We start from the raw sequence: 27,433 nt of genomic DNA, 5'->3' as shown, positions 1-27,433 counted from the left end.
CTGTCAGGCACCATTCTGTTGTGCTCATCATGTGAGGCTTCCTGTACCACCAGCAGCCCTTTCTGATAATTTATTACCGATGCTAACAGAGCCAACAGCAGCATGAGAGATTTGGTGACCGTAGGTCTCACCGAGGTTTCAGTGTGTTGTTTCCTGGCTGTTCCCCTCTAGTCACTTTCCAGTGCTTGAGAGCAGTCGGTTTCTTCTCATTTGATTTCTGAAAGTTATCTCCGATTCCTCCAGTCAGTGCACTGATATTTCGTCATTCGTTGCAGTTTATATTCAGTGTTGCCATATATGAAACAGCCCAGTAACATTTTCATACAAAAGGTATTATGGACGGACAGTTCAGGCAATTATGGTACATTCCTGTACAACTTGCTCTAAGAAAAAAAGTCTTAAGGCAACTTTTCCAACCTAGTGACTTAGAAAACATCCCCCTCTTTCTCTTGGTGCAAGAGGCAGCCCGAGTGCCTGCAGCCACCCTTGGCACAGGACCAGTCCCTGCTGCAGGCAGGGCTGGCCCAGGACCAGGGCTTGCCCCACCACCCAGCTGGGGACCAGGACCACACGGTGCACACTGAAATGCTCCTGCCCTGAAATCCTGGTGTGTGAGAGCATGGCCAGCCCACGGGCACTCCTTTTACAGATATCAGCGGAGCGCTTGCCCAATCTCTCACGAGCCCAATCTCTCTCCACACCTACTCAGCCTCCATTCAGCATTTCTCCTTCAGCTGTCCCAGAGCCTACAGACAACCACTCTCCTAAACTGCTGTTCCCTCTTTGGAAATAATTTTTGAAAAGTCATATCATGATGTAAAAAAAAATCCCCTATTAGTACTTATCTTTCCGCTAACATGATTTCCAGTTGTTTGTAGGCTTTGTTTAATATCAACTTTTCAATTTAAATGTTCTTATTCCACGATAAGAAAAACAATTCACTGACTTGCATTTCTTTTATCTGTCCTAATTAGTTTTCTAATTAATTCATAACTCCAAAAGCCTTCATTTATTTCATGTTTCAATTTAACTTCTGAGCTGCCATAATCAGATTAGCAATCAAACCCATATTGAAAATATTTCTTCTCACAGGAAGCTGGGAAAACTCATACGAAACTGCCTCTGCGAATCTAATAAGCTTATGGTTTCTGCTTTGTTCTCCCCAGCCTAATTTTCAAGTTTGCAGGCATCCCACTCAATCTGATGTGAACTTACCCATACAAGGATGATTCTTTTTCCCAGCAACAGCTCTGTTATTATTAGTTATTTCCATTACAGTGTTTGGAAAGGAATCAGAGGTATAGGAAACTGGGTTACACCGAGCCACATGATGCCTCCCGGGCACAGCTACGCAGGGACACCCAGACATCTTGTTTACAGAGCTATTGCTCTCACTACAGTGCCAAACCATACTGCTCCTCAGCAGTGACAGGTGACATTTCACTGGCATTTTGGAAAGCAGTCCATTAAAAAGTACAGACAGCTGCAAATCCAACAGGATGTGATCAAGCAGAAGCAGATAGCAGGGAGTTGTATCCTTTTCCAAAACAGTTTCACTGCATCACTCTCATTCAGGAATGCATCCCCATTTGGAAAAGCACTTCAATGCGTGCTCGTCTTTGAATCTGCTTGGTTCCACTGAAGTCTCTGAAAGATAAGCATCCTCAAGAGCATCTTGAATAAAGACAGACTTAGCATGTGATTACACTCCTTAGCTGATCTGGAATCTGGAAAATGTAATCCAAAAAGTAGAAATCATTGTCACAGCAGATTTACAGAGCATCACAACACTGTCTGTGCCTATCACACAGCAACACTAAGAATTCTTGTTCAACTAATACTCTCATTCTTGCCAGTTTTGCCCTGGAAATGGAGAAATTATACAACATTTCCTACAATATACCTTCTAATCTTTCTGTTATCAAACCTGGAGATATTCAGAACCTACTCCCCCATAGTAATATTTATAACAGTTTTCTAAAAATCCTTTTTTGTGCTCTCATTCAAGTATTACCTGACACCACAAAGGACTAACTCAAAACAACCTGAACAAGCCAACGGTTCACACCACATTCACAATCTCTATAACTTAGAAGACTTTTTCTAAAAATGACAGAGCATGCTATTTTCTTTCATATGTGTATGAGGAGACAGGGAGATTTTAAGAAATTACATAAATAAAGAACTTTTTCATTTACATAAACATCCATGAAGAAGTAATTGAGAGAATCACACTATAATAACTTCAGTGCAGTCATTACAAACGCAAATTTTTTAGTTCTTTGGACACACTAAAACCACAATTATTTTAAAATTTAACTAAACATTTACCTCCCTACCCCCAGAAAGCCCTGTAGTGTCTGCCCAAGGTTAATGAAATGAGATTAAAATATGGACATGTATAGAAAGAGAGGAATAATACTTATAATGACATGTTCTACTGTGTTACGCTAAGGACAAGTTTAGTTGGATAAAAGCCACTACATGAGAGTTTTGCCAAGGCTCAAAGATTCATGCATACAGATGAAGAAAGCCTTGAAGAAGACAGCTACAAAAAATAATTTAAAATAAATATAAATAGCCATGTATTTGTGTAACACTAAAGTTTCTCTTGCTTTTAAAATCATTCTGAAGAAATCCAAATGGCATGACATGACAATTCAGTTTAAATTAAGTCACCCACATTAATCAATATTAATTTATTCTAATAGCAAGTAATATAACAGTGTTGTCAACACTTCATCTTTAAAAAAGGATTGGAGACATTAAAAACAGCTCTCATGATGAGAGAAAATGAAATGTGTGTTCATTCTTGCTAAAGAGTACGTGTATTGCTCCTATCACATTATTAGCTTTCAGTGAATTCAGAGTATTTGCACGTTTGCACATTAAACATTTGTACTCATGAACGGCAGATTCAGTGCCAAAACTGCTAATTCTGCAACTGCATAAATATTGTTTAAAAAAAAAAGCCAGAAAGATTTTTCTTCTTTTAAAAACATTCTGCACATGACTTCATGTAAAACATTGTAGTAGCTGACAGTATCCAGATTCGGATTTCTGTATGGGCTGAGTGGGAAATAATTTTCCATTAATTTTCAAATAACTTCTGGATGCCATGAGTGACATAATGTTCAATGTCATGTTTTTTGTGGGTTTTTTCTGACAATTGAAACCCATTCAGAATTTATCTGCTGATAAAAGCAACCTGAAGAACACGTCAGAGGAGGGGACACAGATGTACCTGTCACACTGCAGTGCACAGGCATCACAGCATGCTCTGAGTCTGTCCCCTAAAAAAAATGCAGCTCTAGACAGCAACAAAGGAATTTTTAAAATTGTTTATAGCAAAGGAGTGAATACATGTCAGCATCTCATTTCTTCCCCAGCATACAGTAACACCAGGCACAGGTAGGAAAGTGAGGTCTTCTGGGTTTAGGCTCCAGAACTACTCTCATGCTGCAGCCTATAGTCCAGACAGATTTGGATCCATTTTCAACAGCCTGAGAGGCCATTCAGAAAACCCTGGATGCACCTACATGCTACATATGCAAAGTGCGGGGACTGTACGCCATCATCTACCCATCCATCAGGGTAGACGCTGGTCAGGAGAATGAAAGTTTACCAAGACAAAAATCAAACCTGCAAGCAGAGCAGTTTGAGGGCTTTAACCTATTTGCAGTTGCCTTCCGCTGTGCAGTTTGTGGTCACTTGAATTTGTCACCTCTGAGGAACACTGAAATGCAAGGCAGAGGTGCAGCAGCTACAGACGTACCTTTGCACAAGGCAGCTTTGGTCAATTTTTTTCTCCACAAGGGCTATTATAGAGTTCTTAAACCACCACTTTGCTTGAATTTCACTTTACACTAAACTACATAAAGGGAAAATTATGCAGCATTAAAGGATCATTATCTGTAAAAGCTGTAATTTCTGCCTTTCCTCTTCCTCCGCCTGTGTCCCACTCACTACTGCTAGCCCAACAGCAAGACTAACCCTGGGCAGTGACATTGCTGGACATGAGCCGAAGCAGAGGAGCAGCAGAGTGTTACAGGCCCAGACTGGGCACACCAGTAACACAGAGCAGTATTACGCTTTGTAAAGCAATGTTTTATGTATAATCCGTTATGGGATGAAGGATGTGACAGTTTAGAGGACGAATCACTTTTTAACACCGTGCCGGTATATGCGTTATCCTCCCTTACCAAAACACCTTCTGCCTCCAGTGTGGGTGCAGGGGGTGTTAGTAGAGCTGGTGCGCTAAGGCGTAGCACTCAGCTGTTTTTAGCAGTGCCTTAATGCTTTCCTAAGCATCTTGCTCGAAGGATTTAATACTTCCCATCATCTCCTTTTGCTACGCATCCCTCTGTCTGACACGTAAATAATGAAAGTGTACTCTTCTTATTTTGGTATCTCGTACTGACAATCAGCTGCAGGGAAAACACAGTCAGTCAGTATTTGACAGGAATGAAAGAGAAAGCAAGTGGAATTTGACCCATGCAGTAAATTTCAAAGGCAATCCCATAAACTCTCCTCAGCAAGGCTGGAGACTAACAATACCAGCTGTCGGAGATGCTCACCCCTTTGCAAAAGTCCCTAGCTCAGGCAGCAGTCCCCATAGCCCACTAAATCATATCTTTATCAAAAGAACACAGGAACATATAACAGCTCTTGACAAGTACATGACCAACCATACATCCCTGTGTTTTAGCATTATGAGTGAGCCTGAAGTGAAAACCAGAAACTTTCAGGCAGAAAGTGCCGTGTAACCTTACTGCTCTCACCACAACAGTCCCATGAGTGGCTGCCACACTGCCCATGGCCACACACACCAAAATACCTGGGTGCCTGGGACAGGAGTGACCTGGGATGCTTGCCTGGGGGCTGGCAAACTCAGATTCATGGGGGAAAAACTTCAAGGGTTTGGCAGCCTGGACAAGATAGAGTGGAAACGTCCGTTTACCAAATCCACTGAGAAGCAACTAGTATTTCACTGTTTCAGTATTTCTGAAGCTCAGATTAATCTGACTCCAAGACTAGATTTTCTGAGCTAATGGTTTTAATGTTGATTCTTTTTGTGTTTTCTTACATCAACTACTACTTGCAACTGGATGGAAATCTTCCAGTAATATTGCAAACAATAAATGGTTTGATAAAACCTGCAATATTTTATCCACAGAGATGCTCCTTATACTGGAGGAAATAAGAACCCTTCACTAAGCACTTGGAAAATATTCATTATTTATACAACCAAAAACCACTCTCAGGTTTCTGTTTATGTACTTCTCCATCAAAAGCTTTTACATTACTCTTAGAAGTATCAGAGCCTGCTTTTTTGATGCTGAAATTTCACATCCTTGCTGAAAATTTATGCTTCCAAAATCTTGTAGTGCCCCTGTACTGGAGTTGGTTCACCACTGCTGCATCTCTTACTATTAAACCTATGCTGAGGTCAAAAAGCAGTTGGTCTCACTCTAAAGTATTTAATCCCTTTCCCAGGTCCTTTGCATAGTCAACCACATAACAGTAAAGAAGCAAGCCCAGTACTTCATTTTCACACCATGTATTTCTCACAGAATAGTTTCTCACCATGTAGGAAAATTTTTACCCTAGTGAAAATTTATACTGTGGAGTTCCTGAAAGTGAGCACTCAGGCACAGGCACCTAAGCCCTCAGCTGCTTCAGTCAGGCAGAGCATATACCTCTCATAGTAATACTATAGAGCACTGAGAATTTACCTAGCTTTGGGCATTTATCAAGTACTTAGGTAGAAATGTAGTTGCTGTGACCCTTGGTAATCCACTGAAAAAGATCATTTCCCCCTCAAAGCACCTCTGTCTCTCCACTGACTATGCAGAGATCACAGTGCAATTATTTTCCTAACCTGGATGCCTCAGGTGAGGTAAATCCATACCCCTTTAGTGTAGTCTTAGCACTAAAATGCCCTGAATTACTACTGACTTGCTTTCATGTTCATCCTCTTCCTTTGTATTGCCACAGATGTGCAGAAGACATCTGGTCCTTCCCATTCAGTCCCCTAAAAACTAAGCTATTTATTGATATCTCTCATCTCTGATATTCCAGGAGCAGAAAGGAGAGTGACACAGGTTTCAAAATCACAATAGATGAAATAAGTAGCTACAAATATTTTCTTTAGGTATGAAAAATGACAGTAGAGAACACCAAAATAAGTCTTTCAGACATTTCCTAACTGGGGGGAGAAATAAATTAAAACATGCAATAAAAGTTTTATAGCAGTTAGTGATTTCACTTTGGAAAACCTGCTAGGAACAAAGTTAATGGCATAATAAATTCTTTTCTTGTGAGAAATGATTATTTGGGGTTTTAAGGCTTGACAATTTCTTGTAAATCTAATCAGCCAGCTAGCAATTAATAACATTAAATTGCTTCATGTCTTTCTGCATGAGCACCATCATGCTGTGTCAAGGCATACACCTCTGAATGCTCAGATCTCTCTTACAGGCTAGTTCACATCAGCTGTGTGCACACAAAAGAAAGAATTTCTAAAAGTGTTAAATAACTATCAGCACAGGGGGAAGGGATCAGAGGACCCAAGATTTCTACCAGCATGGTTGGAAGACCCTTTATTTTACTTTGGATGCTGCCTGGCATATCTTTTGAGGTTTATTTTAACTTTAAGAAAGAAGCAGGTGATTTGAGCCTGACATATCTCAAATCAACACTCAAACCCTCTAACTTACTGTGTTTTCATCTATTATGCTTTTGAACCTTGAAGGGACCAAAATCTGTTTGAACCAAATTATTTTTCACCGTTGTAGATGACACTACAATTTTTAGCCATGGACTAAGTTCAGATGAGGAACGAGCCAGTGCCAAAATGTCAAAAACAGGGAGCTAGAGATAGCTTGGGTACTTTTTTTAATTTGAATCCAAGATGATATACTGGTCCACAGGGCACAAAAAAGAGTTTGTGGTTGAAATAAACATTAAAAAGATATGTGGGACAACCAGAGTTCAAACACAAAATTCAAGAGGTCCGTCTCCTTTATAACCCCTGCTTCAGAGTTCTGCTTTAAAACTGAACTCACCCAGAGTTTAATGGCGAGAGATGATGTGAAGATCAGTGGTTGGCAGCCTGAAATAAAAATTCATAGCATCATTGCACAGGAAAGGAAGCAGGGCAGTGCTGAGACTTAAAATCTATATTTGTCCATTATAATACTTCTTCTAAGTTATTACATATCTCTAAGAAAAATGAATGTGCTACAGTGGCTTTATTTAAACCTCAGTGGAGTTTGAAGTTACTTGGATTTTGTCTTTGTGCGATTTCATCTATTGCTCTTCTTGTCTCCCATCAGAAGACACGTAAGCCAAAATTCTGTTACAAAATCAAGTAGCTTTTCATCTTCAAACGTTAATTATCACAAACTCTATGTGAAGCTGGCAAACATCACTGGCCTCCATTCCTCAAATAAGGAGACAGACAGCAGCAAAGCTGCTTTCCTGAAACCACAAGGAAACCATCCCAGAGCCCAAAATGTGATTTAACTTCTGTGCTTTTATAACCTGAGCAGTGACAGTTCCCTCATGATGAGTGTCACTGGGCACTAAGACAGCAAACACTTTAAATCATTCTTTTGAAAGTCTGTAGAAGTGAACAAACATCCTCATGGCAGAGCCATCTGCAGGATCTTGTCCAGTGCAATTCTGTAGATACTTAGCTCAGGCAAAATGTTCTCCAGGCTAGTATCCCTACAGACATATGTAGAGCCAAAGGATCAATCCAAGGCAGAAGCTGTAGGCAAATGTTAGTAATAATATAATGCCAAGAAAGGCAATGCAGTTCTTCACCTCTGGACTTGATTTTAATATCACACATGTGAGGGGGCATGAATTCCTTGCTCCCCAAACCAGTCTGGTCTCAGTCCATCTCTTCCAGATGTAGAAAACCCTGCTTTCACCACAGCAGTTCCCTTTACTTGCAGTTTGATATATCTGCTGGGATTCTTATTAGGCTATGGAGAAAAGGCATTGGAATAGATGAACTCCACTTTTCAAGAACTCTTTGGAAGTGTAATAGCCCTTAACCGCAGTCTGAGTTTTTTTCAGTTGAACAGAAGGTTTATAACAATTAGAGTAGCCTGGGTGCTCCTCAGGACAGAGCCTGTATGTCTGTCCACAGGAACTTGTGCAACGAGCTCCATGTTCCTTGGCCAAGGCATTTCACAACTTACCACAATATAAATCCTACTCCAAGCATGAAGTACATTGCTTTCATCAAAAGTCTCTCACTTCAAAGGGAAACTGCAGTGGAATGGAGCATCAAACAGATCCATGGTGCTCATAAGCATTTATAAGCCTCTTAAGAGCAAAACTCTTATGGTTCATCTTCTCAGCTAAAAAAAGACTTGGTTTTAACTTCTTTTTTCACACTGTCATACCATAATATCTGTGAGCTATCCAAAGCCCACGGTGAAGATAACGGGTATCTTGGTCACTCGCATACACAGAGTCCAGCACTGAGGACAAGCTGAACCACCACATTGCCTTATTTCTCTTATGCAGGTTTTCGGGGGTACATGGAAACCATTTGCTCACCAAGGATCATGCCTGCACAATTCCTATGCTGGTGGAAGCAGACTGTCCTGCTGCAAGGAAGGCTGCTGCAGCAGCCCCCAGAGGAACAGCAGCCCCCACAGATGGTGGCTCCCCCCAGCCCTTTGCCCAGCTCAGTGTGCCCCGCGACTGCCCTCCCACAACTCAAACCTCACCGCTGCCCGACAAGGAGGGCAGCAAGTTACTCAGCCCTTAGCCTTGAGGCAGCCACATCACACTCTGCCACCACTGCGGAGATACCACGAGGCAGGTCCCTGGGCAGATGACAGGGAGCTGGGAAATTTAACTGAGTGTAGGTTCACCACAAATGCTTATTATTGGATAATTAATCACTAATTCTCACACTGCCTCCACTGCAAAATGCAGCATGACAGTCCCTGTACAACAATGTTGCACACATGTGCTGCAGAGGGTCAGCTCCTCCAAGCAAGACAGGCCACCACAGCAGCAGTGTGTGGGGGCCAAACACAAGCAAAACACACAGCCTGGCACAACGGGTCCAAGGTGTAGCATCACATACTCTCTTATCAGCCATTCCCCGGTTTTTGGTCTTTTCTCTTTTTTAAAAAAGAGTACAATTAGACTTTTAAAAATTCTGATTACAAGTGAGAAATTTGATAGCAAAGAATGTGGTTACATGCAAAACTCAGGGTACCTATTCCTATAAAAATAATGTGTGAAAGCTTCTACTCAATTAGTGCTGCCAGTGCAAATTGTTTTCACTGGTAATGACATGATAAAATGTTAAACAGCAGGTGGGAGCTCCATTACTAAATGCCCAGGAGGAAACCAGATGAAGGATTTTTTTTTGTCTGCTGAGAATTGACCATTATTATAATCGAGCAACCTTTTTTAAAAAGAGGTACTAAGCCAAGTTTTCATGACCTTAATTGCTTCACATAACTTCACACATCACATGCTATTGTTGTTCATATCCTAAGTGTCACTTGATATTCATGACAATCCATAAAGTCTATCATTTGCAATAATTGATGCCATTAATATACATCCTTTGAAGGCCTTTCTGTAATCATTAGCTAACCATATGGGATGTAAAATCAATGATCTGAACTATGTCATTAATAATAAGTTAGGTGTGAATGAGGTTTTTCCCAAAATACAAATTCTGCAGGTTATTGAATTTCTATTATCACTACAGAGAAACAATAACCTTGACACAACCCAAAATTTCCATATGACCCAACACAGTTATTTAATGCTAGCTCCTTTCTTCTTTAGTTAGAAAAAAGTTGGTATTATTTTCTATACACCATGCAAAACATTAGTCTGAGAAAAATTAAATCTTTCCAGTGGAAATACTGAAGACCAAATCTGCTCTAGTGTAACTACTTAAATAAAGTGTCTGAGTACTGAAAAAAAATCCTGTGGTCTGAGAGAGAAGGAGAACAGTAAAATTTTGCCACTAAATTCATGGATAGTGCAGTATTTTCTTTATTTCCTTCTCCTCTGCATAAAAATGTGGGGGACTTTGCACCCTGTAGGCTGTTCTCTGCAGAAGGCACAAGCATCAAGTCACAGGGAAAACAACATAAAAGCAAATCACATAATCTCCTCTTTTCTATACTGCCTCTTTTAATAACTTTTTTTCTCATAAATCAAGTCATGGATAGGCTTTGCCTACTGTCCATCCACTCACTTGGCAGAGAGAGAATAAATAACTGCAGTCACCAGGTTTAATTCCACCTACTGACTGACAGTGGGAAGAGGACTTCTCCTTCCCAGGGATGTACGTGGGTCTCACAGCGGTGAGGACACCACAGACGCTGCCCAGAGCAGGACCAAAAGGCAGCCCAGGACTTCATGCCTGCTAAATCCCCATCATGAACTGCCTGACCTCAATACTGAATCTTGTTCAGAGCTTGTTGTCTAAACACTGGGTGGCTTTTGCAGCACTTCGGGACATGAACATCAGCAATTTTCTTCCAACTGAGAGAATGGATGGACACAGAAAACAGAGGCTTCCTGGCTAAATACTGCTCCAAGGCATATAAAGCACCATAAGTGCTATTTTCTCCTGTGAACTTTGAGCCAAAGCCCATCGAGTCTTCCTGACCTCTGTCATGCTGGTATTTTAGATTTAAGCTGACGAGGGCAGTGTATCATCAATGCACCAGGAGCAAGCAGCACACATCGGGCACTCAAAGGCCAGCACAGCTCCCAGCTCCTTGGGAAACACAGCAGTGGAGATATTTGAGGCTTTGCCCTAAGAAGCAGCGAGCAATGGTTACAGAACATAAGCCTGGGAGAGACTTTCTGCTGGAGACACACTGGGAGAGGGCATTCTGTCCAGAAGTGAGACCCCTCTGGGCACCCTCCTCCCCTTTCCCTGCCCACCCAAGGCTGGGCCCATCACCCCAGCCCTGGCAGGGTGGGAGGAAGAAAAGCAGCTGTAAGAAAGCAAAGGGAAACCTGTGACCATGCCGTATCTTAACAGGAGGTGCTAACATGCCCCAGTTGTGGGTGCTGAACGCTCCTGGCTATCCTTATATCCCCATCTGTATATTACATGCAGATCCCAAGATGTAATTTCTAGTGTCTCTTCTCCTCTTGACTGAAAATTCCCCAAAATGACAGCTGTATAAGAGAGATGTTGCTGAAGACAAGATCTGACTGACAACATCTTTACAAATGAGGTGCTGTCAGGCAGAATGCATCTTGATTTGTGGATCTGCAAAGAAAACCATTTAAAATGTTTACTCATAAACTCAGCAGATTTGCCACAAAGAAATTAAAAGATATTAAAACCTAGAAAAGTTTAATGCCATTTTATGAGAACCACTTTAAAGAATATTACTTCACTACATAAATAATACTTTGCTGTTTAAAACCGAATAATTACCAGTGGAAAAAGCAGCAATGTGGCTGTGAATGCCTGAAAAATCCCCGACATTGAAAAGAGAGTGTATCTATCTGCTTTTGCCTTAGAGGAATATACTAGAGAAACCCTTTTTTTTTTTTTCATTCTTTCAAAATACTGAAATTTGTCCAGGGAAACTTCTCCTGAAGAAACATAGTTTCTCAACAGAAAGTTTTCATTTCAGAACAGTTTCCAGTGAAAGAAATGGTTGCTCACAGAAGTCCAAGTTGTCTCTAGTCTCAGCCACGTATCTATTGAATCATCATGGACACAAATTTCTTTTTGCAGTTTACTATCCATTAACAGTATTAATTCTAAGCAGTTTGCTGCAGAATGAAACAGTTTACTGTGCTAAGTGTCCCCACAGGAAGGCACCTCACTGCAGCTTCTTACTTTTTAATGTGCACGCCCAGAGCTGGACACTTGGCAGTGTAGGGTGAGAGGGAACTGCGGTTGCAATTGGGGTGTTTGAATTTCCATAACTCGTTTCCTTCAGCACGGTGCAGAGTTTCTGTTTTCATCGGAGATCAAGATAGCTTTGATCACGCTATTTTTATTTTGTATTACATTTTTCCATTGCTGCATGATCCCTCTTCTTGCCTTGAACTGGACCACAAGAAGTTATCTCCCTGTTTTCAATCATCCATTCTTTGGGGAAAACAAGGCAATCATGCTGCAGGGACAGCAACATCTTTTTTTATAAAGATCTTCCTGATGTTTGTCAGCGGGGCTGGGTTTTATTCTCATCCCTTAGTTAGAACCAGAAGAACATCCTCAAGAGGCTGAACTGGCATTTGGGCACCTGTCAAATTTGGCTTTCACTAAAACTCATTTCCTTGCAGTCTCCTTGAATTAATCCTGGTGGATGACACATGACTGTCCTGGCTCACTATGAAGTTCATTTCAGATGTCATAGAAACTGTATTCCTGGATCCTTCTTGAAAAATATATTTGGTTTCATTCTAAATTTAATTATTTTAATTGCCAGCCATAAGAATTTGCTTTCATTACGCTCATGCAAAGCATAGCATTTTCCTCCTACAATCACTAACCAACACACATAAAAGAAAATGCATTAAATTGATTTTCTTCCATAGGAAATACATCAAGGAAAGGAAAGGATTGATTTCCCTCCATAGGAAACAAGACATAAATGTTTTTAATCCAGCTGCTGCATTCAGTTATCATGTACAGTATGAAAAACTGTGCCATAAAAATGAAATTAAATGCATAATAGCACAGACCACTTTTCCCTCATGCTATCTTAAAGTATCCAGTATTTTGGCAGGACACAACATAAAACCTTTAAGTATTACCTACACGCATCTTTTTTCCAATGGGTTCCTGTACTTATTTGTGCACCTTTCTGAGATGCTCTTTGGAAAGGACCATGTTTCGTCATCTGTCTCTGATTTCAGTGAGCTGACTCTGAATGCAATGGTACTTACTAAATTTGAGAAAGAGTGGCAAATCTCACATTGTGCTATGGCAGACTACACTCTTCCATCATATATCAATCCTATCAAGATTTATAACTGAGGATATAATTCACAGCCAGCTTTAAAGATTTTATCTCAGGGATGCACCATCCGTGACTTTAAAATTATCCATGCAGATTTTCACGGGTCAAAGATGTAATTACATCAAATTTTAATAAATTTTGTGGCCTGTATAAGGCAGAAAAAAGGCAAAGCTAGAAATATTAGATCCAAGCACTGCAAAGTTTGCAGCTCGTCTGCTACATTAAAGCTTGGGCTGAAAATATGTTAGTCACTATGTTCTTCTGAGGTCATTATCATGGACAAGCTGCTGCTGAAGAGAAGGATTCCCCCATATTTTACATTTGAAAAAATAATTCCTAGCACCTCTTCTTTTCTGTACTGCATGCACATGGGAGAACACAATTTTCGATGATCTAAATGCCTGTGGGAGGTGCTGAGTGCTATACAGGGGATTTTGTCTGCTGTTCATGCAAAGAGGACCCATGTCCCATCACACACCCACCTCTGGGCAGACAGAAGGACCCAGGGAAATGCAGCAGGGCTGACCTGTGTCACCAGTGCCACCAGTATCCCCAGAGGGATATTCGCTTGCTGCTGACTGGTTCAATTCTGAGCCTTCTGCTGCCTTGAGCACAACATTTACACTTCTCTTTCTTTTCAAGCCCATTTCCCTGGTCAACAAACACTAGATCTTCTTTGATCAGTATTCAGTAAAAGTCAGGCAGATGCAATCCTTTTGGATGGCATTTTCTATATCTGTAAACAAAATATCATCAAAAGGTTGAATCTGTTCTGTCTTCCAAATGGAGAGGGACACAGTTATTGATCTGGACATTAGACTGGCATTTTATTGAAAGAAAGACTGATTATCTTTGTATCTAAACTGGCAGAAGATATCAATAAGAAACTTCCTATACTTAGCACAAACACAGGCAGCTCCTATTTTAGAGGTAGTATGTTGGCCATTAGCAGAGACATCACTTTCCTCACTGTTCTTTAACAGCCATTATTCACCATTTAAAAAAAAGATCAGTTTTAGATCAATACATCTGAAATCAAATACTTGGACTGTCGTAACTGAAACTAGAGATTAAATGCAGCTTTTAGGGTCTTCTCTTTAGTTGTTCAGCAAAGTAAACAACCCTAGTTCTTCTAATTGCCCTCTGCCATCAGTGTACCAGAAGTGCCCATGTCTATTGATTTACCCATGAAGTTCGTTTTAATGTCCTGAGAATTGTACACATTAAGGTTAAAAATAATCAGAAAAAGAAAAACCAGCATACTTGCTTTAGCCGTGCATTCATCATATCTAAGTTGTGCAGATAACATGAAGACCCCACAAAGCACAGAAGACATAGTCTTCTAGCCACTCTGCAAAGGCAACCAGAAATGCTGGTGGTCATTTGCTGTATGCAGGAGACAATTTGTGTGTAGCTGGTTTGTGATCACTGAGTGAATGTGCTGCTCCCAAAGATGCAGGTACCCGTGTAGGCTCTGCAAAGCTTTTCATCACTTTTGTAGCCCCTACACTAGGTTTTCTACCTTGCTCAGATGGAATTTTATTCATCTGCTTTTCTAATATTTTTCTCAGAGGACTTGACCGCCTTTGTATTTTTTACCAAAGCTCAAATAGGTTCCTTGACAGGCTTTAATAATAGCTACTCAAGGGATGTGAAGTTGAGTCTCCTACAAGAGTACCACACTCATTTGATGTTCATTTATAGACCAAAGAGTAAACAAATCCACAAAAGGTATTCAGGGATGCACTGTCAGCCATGCAGGTGAAATACCCCAGACTCATCCTGGGAGATTTCAGCACTTATATTGGCAAGATCTCACATGAAAGAAGAGAACTACTTTGAAAATAAGAAAATGCCTTTTGCTTAAGATTTTTCAAGTCCCTAAGTCTACAGGGACACACAAGATATAAAGCCATGCCCATGTTAAGTCTCACAACCAGCCACAGTAACACACTTCTCCCTCTTGCTAGTTAACAGTTTAAGTTTCTGCAGGCAGCAAGCCAGACCCACAGCATTTGTCAGACCACAGTGCGTTAAGGCTTATCCTTTAGCTGTCTGTGCTTCTGGTCAGGAGATGCTGCAAGTCTCCCTGAGCTCAATTTCAAGGGAATAGGCTAATTTCTTTAACTTATTCCTAACCTTAAAAATGCCTTCCTATGAATAGTGAAGGGAAACCATGCTTATGCCACACTTGCTTGGTTTATAAAGTCCTATTCAACATCTTCACAGAAAGCAAATCTGACAATACCTGAATTCCCCTGCCAATGAGATGTGGATGATACACCCTCTAGTCCTGCAGGGAGCCACAGACAATCAATCCAGCAGTAAGGATCAAACAGTTAAAGCTGAATCCATACAAAGAGGGAGGTACACCACTGGGCAGGTAAAAGAATTGCAAACCATTTGCAGACATAGCTTGGTCACTCCCATGGTTTACGTCCATCATGGTCACCCAGACCAGTACAGACAACAAATGGTACCCCATTCCTGTCAGCAGCAACAGTAACTAATAGTTTCTATAAACCCCTGTAGACTACTAGATTTCAGTTTATCAGACAATGTCTTTGCACCAATCTGCGTCCTTTTGTTAGACATGTTCCTGTCTGTACAACAGTGCAACAGTTTGTCTGGACATGGAGCCATCGCTACCCAGGAGTGGGTACAGGACACAACCACGTAGGCTGTTATGAGCCATCCCAGATGTCCTCCATTCCCCTGTGGCTTCCCAGAAACTGTCCTCATCCTAACCCTCAAGTTATCAGTGGCTTCGCGTATCTCAGAGGCTTCCCAAAACTTCAGGATTAAGGCCGTAATCAAATCTGTTTCACAGGTGAGAAGACACCTCTTGTCACAAGGGCTGCCCGTGCAAGGGGCAGCACTTCCTCACTGACTTGAGCAAGATATTTTGTTGCATAAAAGCCTCTGTGCCAAATAGAGGCCAAGAATAAGGTTTTGACCAACCTTTTAGTGCACATAATTCTAAACCAAACTGGGAGATACTTCGGGATTATAGCACAAAACCACACGCAAAACCTAAGAAAACAATGAGCTGTTTAACAGTGAAATGTCACTGCATATTTGAGAACAATTCATAGTAAAGCTGTCACCAGCTGCTGCCAGCTTGTTTCTTTGATTCTATTAAACTGTTACTGTGGCAATTGTCACCCTTATTTGCTTGTTTTTCACATGTGGCATCTTGTTATAAACTTTGACCAAACTTCCAGAAGAACAGTTATTATCTTCTGTTATTCATTATGGCACAAAGGGTCCTGACTTGCAGATGAGGATCTCCAGCCACTGCACACTTATAAATAAATACAAACTCAAACAACTTAAAGCTATTAAGGAGAAAGACAGTTTTCTTATTCTGCCCCAGGTACTTGCACTGCCTCTGTTCATTTCGAGTAATAACATTGCTACTCTACAGTTCAGAAGAGGTTGTAAATTAACCAGCACTGAACTGGATATATTCACAGTTACCATTTGCCATTGCCAACCACCTATAGATTTCCAATAAACAGGCCTCATTCATTGTGAAAATTAGATAATTGAAACTATCTATTTGCTTCAAGGCTGTGGTCTCAAAGGTGACACTCACATGTTGCCATGACAAGTAGGTCACAGCAGCCGTAATTCATTTCCAAAACACTCTTTGCCCATTTTGTTTGAGAGTGTTTTGTGAGATACTGGAGATTATCAGTCGCCTTCTGCCCACAGATATTCTGCCTGAGGAACACTCCTTTTTCCCTAATACCATCCCTATCTCAGTAGAGATATTTTAAAATGATAAGAGAATGGAATCCTGTCAAAACCAGCAATCCCAGATCACTCCTTTATCTTTTCCGTGCTGCAGATTGCTAACTATCGATTATTATGCCAGCTCTGAAGTAAATACATCCGAGCAAGTGGGAAATGTATAGTAAACACAGCCTAACGAATTTGCATGCAGCCCTTTCCATTGAAGAATAATGTATCTACTGAAGTATTAATTAAATGTCTTTGCCTTTCAGATTAAACTCTTAGGCTGAAAATTAGTATTTTGTGTTAGATTGTGCAGTAAGGTAGAAGACATAGAGAAAGTTTCAGCTGGTATAAAATGTTTGCATGAAGTACAGGCCAGTGAGTTCTAAGTGTCTATCTCCAGTTTAAACAGAAACCTTTTTATAATTTTCTCACCATTCTCTTCAGCCAGTGCTACAACATGCTAACAGTGCTCCAGTGGAAGTCCACTTAGTCATTAATTGTTCAAAACCTGTATTCAACCTTGCCATGAGGAAATGCCTCTCTCTGAGATGGATGTCTCACTTTGTGCTATGCTACTTTTTTTTCAGAACAATCACGATCATCAGATTACATGCTCCCTAACTGAAAATTACTCAAATATATATAGTAGCAGATAACCCAATAGATCAGGGAGCTGGTGACTGGACGATCCATCACCCCTTTCCCAGATGCAGAGTTATTCACAAACCACTGTGCCTTGTCATCTGATAGACTACTGCTTGGATCCATGTAAGGCAATTCATAAAATCTTCATTTATTACTGTTTACATATGAAGTCACTTTTCTATTTCATGAAATAATGTGGAGATATCAGGCATTATTTAAATTGCATGTCATTAAGTTGAAAACTTTGAGTCAAGAAGGTTTAGTAAAAAGCTGGGTCCACGGAGGGGAGGTCTCGATTCTCATTTGTACAGAACCAGAACATACCAAAACTCTCTTATTTTACTTTCTGTCATCCTTTTATTATTCTTAGCTACAAAAATACAACTGCAGTTTTTCTACAAAAAAGATAAAATAAAGCTAGCCTCTTCTTTTGTTTTAATGCACGAATTTCTGGCAGCTGGACATGCCTTGCACTTGGAAACCAGGAGGCAAAAGTAACTGCTTTGTGTTTCTGTGCTGCCTGAGTTAGGGGCAGGGAGTTGCTCCCAGGTCTCCCCTATCACCAGCATCTTCACTATTGCACCAGAGCTGGTCTCTCCTCTCGGAGAGGAGGGCTCTGCACACAACCATTCATTTGGTCACAGGGAGACCAGCTCACCTTCAAAAGAGAAAGCTTGGCTCAAGACCTGCTTGATGAACAACATACTTATGCAAAGTGGAAGGGCTATGAGCAGAGATGTGGGGAGACCCTCAAGATGTCCCCAGGGTCACAGACTCACAAGAGCTGTATAAGGGCAAGCTGAAGGTGGTACTGTCACCAGGGAACCGAGGAGATTTGGAGCCTTTTCTCACATCCTCTGCAAGTTCCATAACCACACAGATAATAAATACATTGGACTGGATATTTGTCTCAATACTTTTTCATGTAAAGGAGATTTTCAGTCCCATGCAGAAATGTTTCCAAAATAATCACATTCTCTCAAATTTCTGTTTCTCAAAAACCAGTTTTCTCCTCCTACAGTGAGAAAATCAGTTTAAATCCAAACATCTCTGTCTGGTTGTTGTTTAGGTAATTGTCTGGTGGTTCCCAAAATCAGTCTTTGCTCAGTTCCTGTGAGATAACCTGACCACTGCAGGAAGAACATGCCAAAAGCAAAGTAAGAAAGAGGCAGCAGCAAGTGTGGGGCAGAGTGAATTTTGTCCCTTCTCATGTAGGACTTGCTGCAATGGCATCCCTAAAAACAGCCCATTTCCACTGCATTTAAAGATAACAGAATTTTGTGTAATCTGTGTTAATACATATGGCTGATCCAGAGGAGTATTTGACCCATATTATCAATTCTCCCAAAGGATGAGAATAAATGAGAGTAACACAGGCAACCTCCCAGGCTAAAAGGGCAATATCACTCAAGAGATACCATCATCAGCTACAGTGGGAACATTTGACTGAGTAACTCAGAAGCATCAAGGCCCCTGCCTTTAAAATTGCACTATATTTCATACATAATTTCAAGCCATGTTATGCATCATTCATTTCATGATCAAAAATGATATTTTTGCTCTTACTAACAATATTTAAACTATGATGTACCTGCAGGGAAATACATGATTGCTCTGCAAGAGAACACTTCAAATATTGAAATTGGCAAGTCCTTTATCCATAAGCCAAGAGATTCGTTGCACTTGTTAAAACTGAAATATGCAATACCAAAAAAGAAGGATATAATTATAATTTATGGAGAGAGTATTCAGTAAACAGTGCGATTCAAGTTGTTTGTATGTGCTGCTTTAAATAACCATCCTTCTGCATGAAAAACTCTGAGTTCAAACAGAACAAATGAAGAACTGGAATTCAAGTTGGTGTTTTATTCCATACAATGGCCACTCAAATAGAAAAATCTCTACTGATTACATTCATTTATGGGCCTTGGTAATGATAAGAAACTATTTTAGCTAATTTATGAAGATTAGAATAGTCATGACTTATAGGAAACAATTTATATAAGCAATTCTAAAATATACTTTTAGATGAGGAGAGAGCTAAAATGCTGGCAGTGGCTGCATTAGCAAGGAGAAGACACACAATAGTATTGATTAAAATTTGCATAATATCTGCTTAATTAAAAAAGCAGTGTTATATATTGCAGCCAATAGATTAATCCACTTTTCAACCACTTTTAAAAGAATAACGTAATTCTAGATCAGAAATATTTTTTCCTCCATGCAATTTGTGAAATAAGGGGCTAAAATGTAAAATATTTTTCCATTAGTTTTAAGTAATTGAAATGCAAACTGTTAAGCACTTAATCTTTCCAGGCAGGAAAAGCTGCCTGCTGTCAGATTTTATTAAGTCTTTTTGCTGCTCTTTGTATAGTCAATAACAAGTGTCTAAACCCAGGAAATGATGTAGAGGTAGTGTTCAAAGGTAAGGATATGATAAGGTGGTGTTTGCATTCAGGATAATATAAAAAGTCCAACATGTACGTAGGAAGACTTTTCTCCATGTCAACTAATTAGCATGTTTATTGGAAGCATTAATTATTCTGTCAACCACAGAGATTGTTAAGTGTGTTAACTCCTCACATGCTCCTTTCCTACATGTCTTTCCAGGCAGACTGTTTACATGCCAACTGTCATAGGTAGATTTCCATATGTTAATAAAGCTAAAAGAAACAGTTCTTTCCAATTCTAGCACGTGTTAGGAAGTAAAAAATAAATTCTACCATGAACAAGTGAGTTTCAAAACAAACCCAAGACTAATACGGTTTTGATAAAAATTAGAAAATCCTTGACACCTTCACAGAGGTGGCCTACCACTTGAGCGTATGGTGCTATCTGAATCTCAGAAAGATTGATCAGATTTAAATCTACAGCTAGAAAACCAAGTAATAGTTTACAAGATCCCACTATCAAAGCAGCCACCAAAGATAGGTGCACATCCATGCCCTAATTGCTCTTGATGAACAATGTCCATATATACAATGCAGCTTTCTGTTGTGTCCCAAAATGCAGTTCCTGGAAGCCCAAAATAGGAAATCTCACTTGCAGTCTAATGTGTCTGGTTCCTGTTACTCTCCCACAGAGATGGGCTCCAGCAGCATCTTCTGTACTTTGTCTCTGGAGCTGGAGCCTTCCAGTACTTTACAGGAGACCTACAGGAAAGCTGGGGAGGGACTCTTTATTAGGGGCTGTAGGGATAGGACGAGGGGTAACGGTTTTAAACTGAGAGAGGGTAGATTTAGATTAGATATTAGAAGAAATTCTTTCCTGTGAGGGTGGTGAAGCACTGGCACAGGTTGCCCAGAGAAGCTGTGGCTGCCCCCTCCCTGGCAGTGTTTAAGGCCAGGTTGGACGGGGCTTTGAGCAACCTGGGCTAGTGGAAGGTGTCCCTGCCCATGGCAGGGGATTGGGACTGGATGAGCTTTAAGGTCTTTCCAAACCAAAACGTTCTATGATTCATGCAAAAGCCTCCTGCAAAAAGCCTGTGCTGCCACATGGCACAGCTGGGGCTGCCGAAAGTGCTAGGGAGGGTTCAGGAGCTGATGCCTAATCTAAACTAGAGCCTGAATAGATATATAAAAGCATTGACAGGTTTGATCAGTCAGTCCCATGTGCAACACTAAATAAGGGTTTGGTGTTTTATCTGCTCATAAATGAAATTACAGGCAATGTGGCTACTTAGAGCAACAACTGCATTACTAGGACCACAGTCTCCCACCAGCCTCTTCCACAGTGTCACTCCTGCTCACATCTAAATTTTTAGGGCCAAATAATCATTTTCACTGTGCCCAAAATCACTGCTTGGAACAGTTTTCCAGCCTTCCCTGCAGAAGAAAAAGGGGATTTATTTTTTTTTTATCTTTGTAGCGCACAGCTTTTTGGCAGCAACACAAATATGCCCTATTTTCTCCTATCTTTCTTGTTTCCCATTATTTTCTTTCCACTTTCTTTGCAATTTTTCTTTCTTCCATTTCCTCTACTGCTATTTTCCTTGTCTACCTTTCTTGTACTATAAGGTTCCTATTCCCAGTTCTGTCTCTTTACACCCATATCTGAGTCAATATTTCTTTCCTGATTTCTCCTCACTTTCCCTTGCTGCTTCTCTCATCTCCAACTTTTCATTTCACCATCATCTCTGAATTGAGGCCTTTCAGCGTACGTTTCACACATTCTCCTTCTGCTACATACATGCATAAAAAAAAGTATCTGTTATTGACATGAATGCATATGCAATGAAAATTGGGTGTTTATTAATAGCTTGCAGTTGCTGAGCTCTGATTGAGGCTTTTTTACATCCCACTAAATGTTTTTCTAAAGATTTCCTGTTACTCCTGTGTCTGCATTACAGACCAGCAAGATGGGGGCCTTTGTCTATATACGCTTTGAAAAACCTCAAATCTAGGGCTATCATGTAGCCTTTTCTTTTTCTCAGGTCAGCTTCTCTTATTTTCCTCTTCCTCTCAAAAACTAAACAGACACAGATCTAATTACCAGTATCTCAGACCATCATTAGCAAAGTAGACACAGAGTGAATTGAGTATCACTTCAGGGAGATCATTACTTGAATAATCCCCACAAAGCTTTTTAATATACCTTTCATTAAAACTGCACCCCCAAGCATTTTGCAAAAACTCAATAATACACTTGTGAGGCTGAATAATTTGGGGTAAGAAGAGAGAATTTAAGAATCTGCATACAAAGTAAAAAAACTAAGTCAAAATCCAAAGAACAATGAAGTGACTCTGGGTGAGTTGCATGCAGATCTGAGCTCACCCCACTGATATTGACCTGATACAAGAAATGTGTCTGTCATGACACAGAAACAAGTCTCTCATGGACACACTGGTCTGTAGAAAGGCATAGAGAGAGCAAGTCTTGAAAACCCAAACCTTGCTTTACAACTGGGGTATTTCAAGAAGCAAATAAAAAGTAATGTTGCTTTTACTCCTCCAGTGATGAGCACATCTGCACCACTCATGGAAAAGGACAAAACAGTGTAAGCAGTGGGAGCAAAAGACAGTTTGGGGCACCCAGTACTTGTCTAGAAGAAATCCCAACAAGCAGCCAGTCTGCTCCCACTGCTACTCAGGCTGAGACAGAAAAGTTTTTATCCAGAAATAAAATCTGAGAGCACTGTTAACTGACTGCCCACCTACACACTTCAAGGCACCTCCTGGCCTGGTGTAACGTGATCAGGACTCCAATGACTTCAGTCATTTTCTGCAAAAAGTTACAATTCAAGGGTCATAATTTTATAACTATTTAGGGGCATAGGGATACAGATAACTACAGTTCAAAAATCCACTAGGGACTCATCTGCCTTTTTAGGTGTATCAAAATCTAGAACCCTGATATTAAATAAACTAGTGTCATATACCAAATACAGCATTAAGTACGACATTGTACAGTTTCCAGATATTCTTCCAATCACACTTTTGTGTAGTAGCAAATACAGTCCAAAAGGAAAAAATAACTAAAAGTACTGGGATTTTTTTTAAAAAGAGGAACAAAGATAAAGAGGAAAAGAACAACAAACAGTGCTACTGATAGGTTTGTTACTTATTATGATGATTAAGTTAATTTATTCTTAGCACTAGAATATACCTTTTGGATGAGATAACTGAAGTTGACTACAAAGCCGTTTCTTTCCCATGGGAAGGAAAGGGAATCCAAGCCAACAGTGAAGATCTTGAGCCAAAATACTATTTCACAAAAGACTAGAAAAATTGAAGGGTAAAATAAATTGCTGAAAAAATTATTGGCTTGATATTTAAAACTGCTGAGCATCTGCAAGTCCCATTTAAGTCACAGAGAGCTAAAGACATTGACAGCCTTTGTAAATCAGGGTAGATAAGCGGCAGGACAAATAACTAGCCAGGCTTACCAAAGAGATTTCAGAAGCTAATGATGTGAAATTAAGAGTTCTCATTTGAGTTTAGTGGTTAAAAAAAAATAATAAAGTTTAAGAAAAAAGCTCTAGAATTCATGATGCAAACATTTACCAATTTATTTTTTGTGTGTTCTTTGAAAGAAGACTCATTTTCTCTGTCATGTTTCTGATAAGAAAAACATTTCGGTGACAAGTACAGGATTATAAGCAAACCTGTACTAACAAATCAGTATTCAAGACACAAAAATTTTAGTAAGAATATATATGTGTCAAAGCTTGCCTCAGTGAGCTTTTACTTTTAGCTTTGTTTTTTTTCAAGAATATACTGAAAATCAAGAGGAAAAAATCTTCAAAATCCTTTGACACTGACATGCTTAGGCTTACAAACAGTACAGAGAGAGCAGAACACGTCAATCCTTTATTCTCATCTTTCCCAGACCAGAAAACAATATCAAAGATTTTCAGTTTTCTCAGGAATAAAGGACTGGAGGGTACCAACTCATATTTCTTTGTTTAAGTTTAGGATGTTTTCGTTGCAGCCCTCATGAAAAGTTCTTAAAACTGGAGTGATAGTGGCTATGTTGACTTTTTAACAAATATGTAAGATCTTTTGGGGGGCTAAGAGGGAAATTTTTATCATTATATGAGCAATTCTTCCCTTTGACAGGTAGGAGGGAGGTATTTCTAAGATGAAGTCTTCAGCTGGAAATAACTACCTTAGCCTGTGAATGTGCATATCCTCAAAACTTGTATGGTCTTACCCTCAGGTTTTTCCATAAGCTGTTCTTCTGAGACCAGCAATTTCCTTTCCAGCAAGTCTGTTCATTTTTAAATTAACTTAATTGGATTGTGGCCTCTCCATTTCCTTCAAAAGAACCACAAAGCTTTGTCACATGCTTTCTTCTCCTCCAAAAAAAACCACAAATGGACTCACTGGAGTCAGGTCAAAGTCTCTGTTCAATCAGACCTTGGACCAGAGGAAAGTCCCATAACCTGAGATGTGCTCACACCTGCACTGGAGGGGGTTAAACAGCCCACCTGAGTATTGGTATTTCCACCAGAAGTACTTCGATCTTGGTCAACGCTCTCCTAAAAGTACCAGCAGTAGCGGGAAAAGACCAGAAGAAATTTATTCATCCCCAGGAAAAATTTGTGTTTCCTCACACAATCAATATTCCCTGCAGCGTATCAGCAATGTGCTGGCCAATAGCTGAATAACATTTCCCTCCATTTGCAGGAGCTGAGATCAACAGGGTGGCAAGGAGGGTAAAATCCAATTTGGAAAGTCCTTTTAAATACAGTTGTCTGCTTGTGCACATGTTGGAGGAGGGAGCTGCCTCACATGGCCCATGGGTAGGGACTGACCCATAGGGATGATGTACTTTCCCAGACCCTGATTCTCCCCAGGGCTGCAGACAAAGAAGGGGGAGAAGGCAGTTTTGGCCTTGCTCCTTGCTGTCCTCTTTCATGGGAGATCCATGTCATCCTCACCATACCCTGTGAGTGACCCTGTTTTCCACTACATGTTTCCTGCCTCCCAGTTGTCTGCCTCATTGCTAGCCCAGCACGGGCAAGTAGACTCTGCTCACATCTTCTGGGTTCTCTGCTCCTGTCATGCACCTGGAGAAATGTCAGCATCCCCATGCCCCCTGCCCAACACTCTGCCACACAGAGGACAGATGCAAATGTGCAGACATCAGCAACTCCAGAAAAGGTTCCCCTTGTCCATCCTAATCAGAAGATGGGTCATGCAGGTAAGAAGCAATCCTAGGTGCTGCTTCATGTAACAGATGAAAACAGTACTGCTAACACCACCTACAAAATCCCATTTCCTCAGGTGCATAAGCAAGATCACCCCAGAAGCAGCTGGAACAGCCATAGCATCTCTTACCATCAGAGGTACCTCCAGCCCAAAGATGTTCAGAAGTCTGGAGAAGTCATGGATGCTCTCCTGACACCACCCACAAAGAGCAGCACAAAACTCGATTGCTCCAGTCCAGCAGCCACACAGGCTGCTCTCCTGATGTCCTCTGGGTTATTGGTCCATTGGGTTTAGCATAATTTTCTACTGAATGGTACCATCCAAAGTGTTTGAATACCTCTTTGCACCCAGACCATAATGTTTTTACTTCTATGGGCAACTCTCAGTGAGCACAGATTTGTGAAGAATGCCATAAACTGCTGAAATCTTTGAGCACATTGAAGTAACAGTGAAGAATTTCAGTGTTCTCTAAATGAAATCCTAGATAACAACTTTGAAAATTGTTGCAGTCTTAGGAAGAGTGAAAAATGATTTTAGGAGCATTCATCAGGAAGACTAAATATGTTCAATTTCTTTAATGACACAAAGGCCACTGCAAATGGTTACGTGTTTTGTCATGAAGTACACTTTGAAAAGATCTGACTACTGAGATGCCATTAAATTAGAACTACTCCTGTTGAAAAGTGTCTCAAATTGCCCTATTTTTTAGTAAGACGAAAAAAATGTTTTTGTTCCTTCCTGTAATTTGTCATGGCCACACAAATCTATTACATGGCTTGACACTTTTTTGAAGAGTAATTTCTGAGAGAACTCATAAGAGAAAGATGAATCCACATTTCAAGGTACAAAGAGACATTTCAGTGAAATAATGTGCAGATCATCATCAGCACCCACACAACTAAGTGGACGTTTTCCCTCCTTCTATACAAAGGATTTGTATCACTTTTGCACTGTTTTCCATTCCCAGAGCCCTTGGAAGAACCCATCAGGGGACAGGAGGATTTGCTGCTACCAGCCACAGATTTTCCAGAAAGCCTGTCCTACCCTGCATGAGTCAATCTACTCCCTGGTACTATGGGAGCATCATGGTTTGAGCCTCCTTCAGGCACAGCCAGCTCCTCCAGTGTGGGGTCCTCCACAGGCTGCAGGTCAGCCTCTGCTCCACCAGTGACCTCCATGGGTGCAGGAGGGCATCCCTGCCCTCTCACCACGGGCTGCAGGGGGTTCTGTGCTCTGGCGCACCTCCCCCCCTTCCTCTTCCTTCCTTCCACTGACCTCGGTGTTCTCAGAGGTGTCCTCCTCACAACTCCTCCTCACATCTCCCACTCCTTCTCCTCCCAGGTTCCTTTTCTTAAATACGTTATCGCAGAGGCACATCTACCGTTGTTAATTGGCTTGGCCTCAGCCAGGGGCAGGTCTGACTTGGAGCTGGGGGACCTTTGAGAAGCTTCTTACAGGGGTCACCACTGTAGCCCCCTCCCCCACTACCAAAAAACCCCGCCACACACACAAACCCTGCACAGGGATCCAACCTGGGAGGAAGAGATGAGGCAGCCTCTGGTACAAGGTGCCATCAGTTTTCAGAAATTACTCTCTGGCTGCAGAAAATCCTGGGAAAATGAAGACTGAATCACTTACTGACCAACAGACTAGAAATCTTCACCTTATGTGAAGTGGCATGGGACATCCAAGCCGACAATTTCACCCATTTCAGAGGGGAGCGATCTGTCTAAGCACTCCATATGGTCCCGTTCAGTATTTTTCAAGTGATCAATTAAAAGAGAGACAAACACAATCCAGCAAATAATCACTCCTAGTAACCTGGCATCAGTAGTGAGCACCCAGGCGCAGCACAACATGGGGAACATGAGTCTGTAAGACTGTTTGAAAGTGTTGCATCTCCAGTACACATCAAAACCTGTAGGTGAATAACCTGTAAACTGGGGAAATATGAATTCATCAGGAAACTGATGATTGTTTTACCACTTTTATAAATATAGATTTACTGTCTGAAAAATATGGGGTAGGGGGAGGAATGAAGAAAATTTTTCATGTACCACAGTCTTTCTGTGCTATTACGTTTTCTAAAGTAAAAAGTTGGGTTTATAAAGCAGGTGTGATATAGGCCTCACCCATTGTTTTCTCACCACCATCCATGTCTTCAAGGATTTCAAGTGTTCAAGAGAAACACACCTTAGATATGATGTTTTTCAAGTCCTGAATGAACTAACAGATTTACTTGTTTTCAAGTACAGGCTGATTTTGTTGTACCAAATTTAATATGTTGAGCCAGGTTACAATACCTTGTATCACAGTATCACTCACCTCATATATCAGTGGTGATGCTGTGCAGTTACACCAGGGTAAGAGAGACCAAATTCTGACCACTCTGTGTTA

The sequence above is a fragment of the Strix aluco genome, chromosome 6, assembly GCF_031877795.1.
Source record: "Strix aluco isolate bStrAlu1 chromosome 6, bStrAlu1.hap1, whole genome shotgun sequence".
NCBI classification, from domain to species: Eukaryota; Metazoa; Chordata; class Aves; order Strigiformes; family Strigidae; genus Strix; species Strix aluco.
Note: the sequence above shows the minus strand (reverse complement) of the source record.